Genomic DNA, 7,211 nt, shown 5'->3' with positions numbered 1-7,211 from the left:
AGTAAAATTTCCGCAAAAATAGTTAATATTCTTAACACAAGAGACAGGCAGGCGGAAACACGCTGTCTCTCCCTCCGCTGGAGGTTGAAATGTCATTCAATAGGCTCGGTTCGATAGGGGTAATGGTGCGCTGTGTCCACGGTTGTGATAGCGAAGACTGAACGATGTTCACAGATTATTCTGATCCACGAAAATTTTAAAAGAGAATCTGCTTTAGAAGACATATGAATGTTATTGGAATACACAATTCGAACACCATCCGAACGTTGGCAGACCGTGTATCTTTAACTACCAGATATTAAGTTAGTTATGTATATATTCAACGGAGAATGCGATTAAACCATTGCGAAAACGGTCGTGAATGATCCTGTAGTTGAGGAACCATTAACAGCTAATATGGCCAACTCAAGTATTTTAGAAAATTTTAATAGATTTTACAGTTTTTTAAAAAATATTTCTATTATGTATCTAATATCCGGATGCCCAAACCGTAAAAACATACAAGGAAAACGAGTTATGTTTGTAATCTGTGTGTACCATGACAAAGAACAATAAGAATTCAGAAATGTAACACTCACAGAATTGCACATGAATTACGTTGAATGCGTAAAGGCACTTCATAACTAAGGAAACACGTAAACGCTATTGCTTGTCATTCAAGAAAAGCGACAGTTTGCAACAAATAATTATTTACCACATCGCAGTCATTTGTATTTATCGTGGCTAGTACAGATGGATGGTTCACCTGGGTTGCTACTACTACCAAAGTCTTTTTCACTGAAATATGATAGACATAACGGCTTGCTTCTGCGAATGAGTGATGGATTAGAAGTCGTGCTATTAACATTCGGAGAAACTGATAATTTTTGTAGATTTGTTAGGATAATCCGTGACGTTTTGTTTATTTATTTATTTATTAACGGAAATGCGCTGAACGTATCAGCTTCTTTCTAATGAACATACAGTGACTTATGTCACTATAATTTAGTATATTTGATACAGATTTTTATGTTCATACTTATGTCTGTACTCAGGAAATACAAGACGAAATCAGTAGCAGAAAATAAATGTGAATAATGAACAAGCGTCTCCATGGAAGTTTAAAGCATTTTTAAAACATCACAAATGATTTACTGACAAATTAAATATTTAGTAACATTGCAACGGCCTCTGAACATATCTCTAAACTATTAAGGAATGGCTGACACTGCGTTCCTTTCTTGTTATTTGTTGCTGTAGGTATCGTCTCCTTCACTGTGTTCTTCTTCTGTTCCACATCAAAAAAATATAAAACATAAAAAGAGAGTTTGCACGCCACCAAACGATGCCACCATCTTTTCCATCCCTCAAGGTAATTTTCAGTCAGTATCTGCTTTCGGAGTGAAGCAAGATGTGCAGAAAAATCATTATGCTTCTGGCTAATAATTTGAGGTACTGTTCAAGAACAACATAAAAATTTTCTTTGAGAAAATTTTAATATGTTCGTCCGCCTAGAGACTTTTAAATTAAACAATGCCCAAGGACGAAGTTACTAACAAGGTTTCTAAGACAAACAGTTGCGTTACACTGGCATTGAAATTCAATTTGGAGGGACCAGCGATGATTCTCTATCAACATGTAATGAAAGTACCGTTAATTTACGCTTCCAATGCTCCAGATTGTAGCTTCGTCTGTAAATAAGGTCATGTTGAAAAAGATTAGTCGTTTCTTACAGTCAACACATACCGTCAAAATAAGATACGCCGGTGGGATTAGCCGAGCGGTTTAGGACGCTGCAGTCATGGACTGTGCGGCTGGTCCCGGCGGAAGTTCGAGTCCTACCTCAAGCATGGGTGTGTGTTTGTCCTTAGGATAATTTAGATTAAGTAGTGTGTAAGCTTCGAGACTGACGACCTTAGCAGTTAAGTCCCATAAGATTTCACACACATTTGAACATTTTGTATAATATTCTTTACCTGAAGTCCCCTTTATGTCACTTTGCTGAAGGCTGACGTGGAATGGATTGTAACATGTTCATGCAGTACTGGAAGGATTCTTGATTGACTGATTCCAGCTCCAGATGCGATGTGTCACAAGTTGACTTGGAGGTTTTAAAAAAGTACGCAAGAACACTTTCCGCCTTAGCTTCGCACTTAGTCTCCCTTCATTCGTGGCCTAGCCTCTAAATCGCTGGACGATGGATTTTTACAGATCGTTGTCAAAGTTCGTCATGAAATAAGCCACCTAATAGGATGGGTTTGAGCGTGCAGTTTGACGCCTTGTTTGGACATTCCAGCCCTATTTAACGTAAGGTGAATATCGCGTTTCTCTTCTTTGCTCAATCTCATTCTTCATGCAGCACGACCAACTCATTGCCACTAGGTTCCACATTAGACGATTACGACTCCTGCGTAAGCTTCAGCAGACACAAGAGGACACTCGTATGCGCAGAAAAGGAAATGAAAAGGTAGGAGAAGAGGTATTGCAGCGTAGCTGACGAGCAAAGGTGCTAAAGCTTGCACGAGCATATTTAAGGAAATGTAAGCTCGTTTATTTTGCAATTATAGCCACGGTAAACGTAAAATTTGGTGGTAAACAGTAGCTTCACTGTTAAGAAGTTCGCAGATCTTTAATTGCAGGCACGGTTGCGACTTACAAATAAAACATTTCGTTGTTTAAAATAATACTGTGGTTCCTTCACTATCACTATTTCCAAGCAAATAAAACACGTTTAGAAAATGCTCCATGCAACACATGTACGTTTTCAGAAACCACGTCCGATTCACTTCCAGGTGCCAATATCAAAAGTAGACTCAGTACCGATTCCATCACTACGACTATCACTATTCGATTCTGTGCCATTTCCCACATGTGGTCCAGTGAACCTTCACTTGAAATATACTGCTCTTCAAACTTATTTCCCTGCTCATTGCGTCGCTTCCAGCCTTCTTTCGTTATGGAAGCAATTTGTCCATATATATGTCGTAATAACGTGTCCATTCTGAATGCCAGATGACGTTCAGCAACGCCGTTCTTGACTCTTGGGCATATCAGCTCTTCTGGATGGTATGGAGGAAATCGTAACATAGTAACACGTTCGGGTAAAACGTTGTCTACTTTAAAAATGATGTTTCCTAGTGTGTTAATTTTTATCAATGAATACAACTGCGATCTCAGCATGACGCTGTGGAAAAGAATTCCCTTTGTTGTCAACAATGACACTATGTCTCTGGTCGTGGAGCTTGATGTTGGAGCACTAGTCGGTTCCTTGTTGTGATATGGGGAATTATCTATTACGAGGACGGTACGTGGCAACAGCTACGTATTACTCTCTCCCTGAGGCAGTTTTCGTAATTTGAGAAGTCCATGTCGGTTGTTAACACTTGTTTTCTCGCCAGATTTAAACAATACGTAGCCATTCGGTGCAAAATTTCCCCCTTGCCAGTATGGATTATGACAATTCTTCTTCCTTTCGAAGCGGGTTTCAACAGACCATGTAGTGAATTGTCACGCAATATGTATGATGTTATGTGACTAATGTGAACATACATCTAGTCCATACAGACAGCTAGATGGCACTCACGTCTGTACTGTCGGATAATTTCTAACTGAGCAATAAGTTTTGCTCTGATACTACACCGCGCAGCATAAAGAAAGGACCTTGTTATTTTTCGAAATGCCGTTAATCCCACCCACAGTGACGCTCAAGTTTGAAATTTCTTAACTGTGTATGCAACATTCATCTTTAACGGTGCCATAGCGTGCCGCACTCAGACGTCACCATCAAACTCGACGACGCTTCGATCAGCAAGGTGTCGACACACGCGAAAAAAAGGCCATAGGTCAGAATTTACCGCGTCGTGTAAGGTTGGTTAATGATGTCACGTTGTCATCAAATTTCACCACAATTCTTCCCATCACCAATGTGGATCTGTCCCACACTGGAAGGTCGTCATACCCCTCTTATCGGTATTTCAGCCCTTCTTTTGACGCCTCACTTATGGAGGTCGGCAGTGCGACGCTCAGTATTGAAACCAAATGCTTTTCTTATGAATGGCCGGGGAGAACATTCCAGACACATCGCTCCTCAGAACCGACACGAAAAGGTCTCAGAGGGTGGCATAAAGCGCGTCGATGGAATCACTCCTTTCCCTGGGACGTTGATTCCCACACATTTCGCGGTCGAAAACTACAGTTCGCAGTGCGACAGGCAGCAGGGCATTTTTCACAACCTTTGATACTGCTCACATCCAGGGGCGTGTCAGCCTTTTTCTAGGCAAATTGTTCGGCTACATCCCCATCTAACGTGATCGCACCCGTTTGGAGGGCAACTCTACCGCTATTTTTACTCTCCTGTACCGGTTGGCAGCGCTAAGGACCGTTCAAAACCCTTCGACGAACTCTGAGCGTGATCCGAAGCAGCCGATGGTACTTGTGTTGTCCTGTGACATGTTCATGGTGGGGGGGAGGGGGGTGCGACATTCACACGTGCTTAAATAGAATTGCAAAGGGTCCCTCTAAGTTCGGGAAATCCCTAGGTGACATCCGTCCACGTTATTAAGAATTTTAGAATTCTATCCATGTTCTAAGGGTAGCGTTTTTGATTAGTTACCAAAATGCGTTAGAACACCACCACTGTTTAAATTTTGAATAAAAATAATCATGTTTGGCAGCCGAAGACTTCCGGCATAAGAAGTCATCCTCATTCTGCCAACGCCCTTGTGAAAGAGGGTGGAAGAGTGGACAAAGGTTCACAACACTCTCTTGTCCTTGGGGTGGAAAACTGCCCCTAAAAGAGGAACAATCAAAAATGATCAACGGCATGAGAATGCAGAAGATGAAGTCAACTGTACTAAAGACACTAAAGATGTATCCACCAGACATGTGGACTGTAATAAAAAAAGTGGCATGAAGATTCCGGAATAGCCCCCAGCTCGGATCTCCGGGAGGGGACTGCCAAGGAGGAAGAGACCAAGAGAAAAAGGTTTAATAACTAATGAAAGAATAACGTTCTACGAGTCGGGGCGTGGACTGTCAGGAGTTTGAAGATGGTAGGGAAGCTAGAAAATTTGAAAAGGTAAATGAAATGCATAAATCTAGGTATAGTGGGAGTCACTGAAGTGAAATGGAAACGAGACAAAAAATTCTTGCAAGACGAGTATAGAATAATATGAGCAGCAGGAGAAAATCATATAACTGGAGTTGGATTCGTTATGAAAAGCAAGCTAGGGCAGAGAGGGTGTTACTATGAGCAGTTCAATGACAGGATTATTCTTATCGCGCTGCAGTCATGGACTGTGCGGCTGGTCCCGGCGGAGGTTCGAGTCCTCCATCGGGCATGGATGTGTGTGTTTGTCCTTAGGATAATTTAGGTTAAGTAGTGTGTAAGCTTAGGGACTGATAACCTTAGAAGTCTCATAGGATTTCACACAAAAAATCTATTCTTATCAGAATCGAAAGCAAACCAACACCGACAACATTATGTATGACGAAAAGCTGTATATGAAGAGGAAGTGAAAGGATATGAGGATATAGAACGTGTAATTCAGCACATAAAGGGGAATGAAAGTGTAATAGTCAGGGGGAATTGGGAAGCGGCTGTAACAGAAGGAGTAGAAGGAAAGGGTACCTGAGAATATGGGTTTGGTACCAGCAAGAAGCTAGGAGAAAGACTAATTGAGTTCTGCACCAAATACCCTGTTCAAGAATAGCAAGAGGAGGAGGTAGTTTTAAAGACCGGGAGATACAGGAAGATTTCAGTTAGACTACGTCAGGATCAGGCAGAGACCCCGAAATCCCCTGAAATCAAATGTTGGATTGTAAAGCGTACCCAGAAATAGATATAGACTCAGATCACAATTAAGAAGTGATGAACAGTCGGCTGAAGTTTGAGAGACAAGCCAGGAAAAAGCAATACGCAAAGCTGTGGGATACGGAACTATAAAAGAATGAGGAGACATTATTAAAGTTCTCCAAGGCTATTTGTACTGCGATAAGGAATAGCTCAGTAGGCAGGTCAGTTGGAGACGAATGGACATCTCTAAAAAGGACAATCACAGAATTTGGAAAGGAGAAGGTAGCTGCGAAGAAACCATGGGAAAGAGAACAAATATTTTAGTTGATCGATGAAACAAGGAAATACAAAACCACTCAGGGATATTCAGGAATACAGAAATATAAGTCACCTAGGAATTAAATGAGTAGGAAATGCAAGGAGGCTAAGGGAAAATGGCTGCATGAAAAATATGAAGCAGTCGAAAAACAAATGATTGTCGGAAGGACTGATTCAGTATACAGGAAAGTCAAGACAACATTCGGTGAAACTAAAAGCAAGAGTGGTAACCTTAAGAGTGCAACGGCAATTCCACTGTTAAAAGCAGAGGAGAGCAGATAGGTGTAAGGAGTACATTGAAGGCCACTATAGGGGAACAGATTTGTCTGATGTGACAGAAGAAGAAACAATAGTTCGATAGGGAACAGATAGGGGATCCAGTATTAGAATCAGAAGTAAAACAGTTGTGGAAGACCTCAGATAAAATAAGGCAGAAGGTATGGATAACATTCCATCATAACTTCTTAAGCCATTGGGGAAGTGGAAACAAAACTACTATCCACGTTGCTTTGTACAATGTATGAATGTGACAATATGCCATCGGATTTTCAGAAAAATATCATCCACACAGTTCCCGAGACTGCAAGACCCTGCAGATTCGAAAGTTGTCGCACAATCAGGGTAACAGCTGATGTATCCAAGTGGCTGGCAAGAATAACACACAGCAGAAAGGAAGAGAAAACTGAAGATGTGTTAGATGAAGATCAGTTCAGCCTTAGGAAAGGTAAAGGGACGAGAGAGGCAATTATGATGTTGCGCTTGATACTAGTAGCATGATTTCAGAAAAACAAGAATAGTTCATTCGATTCATCGACCTCGGAAAAGAGTTCGGCACTGTCAAAATGTGCAATACGTTCGAAATTCTGAGGGAAAATAGGAATATGCTCTAAGCAGAGACGGATGATATACAGCACGTACAGGAGCGAAGAGGGAATAATAAGAGTGGAAAAAAAGAACAATGTTCACGAATTAAAAATAGTGTAAGACAGCGGTGAAGTCATTTGCCCCGACTGTTCAATCTATACATCGAATAAGCGATGATGGAAATAAAATAAACGTTTAATAGTGGAAGTAATATTCATGGTGGAAGGGTACCGATGATAAGATTCGTTGCTTATAT

This window comes from Schistocerca serialis, chromosome 4 (genome assembly GCF_023864345.2).
Source record: "Schistocerca serialis cubense isolate TAMUIC-IGC-003099 chromosome 4, iqSchSeri2.2, whole genome shotgun sequence".
NCBI lineage: Eukaryota > Metazoa > Arthropoda > Insecta > Orthoptera > Acrididae > Schistocerca > Schistocerca serialis.
This window is presented reverse-complemented; position numbering follows the sequence as displayed.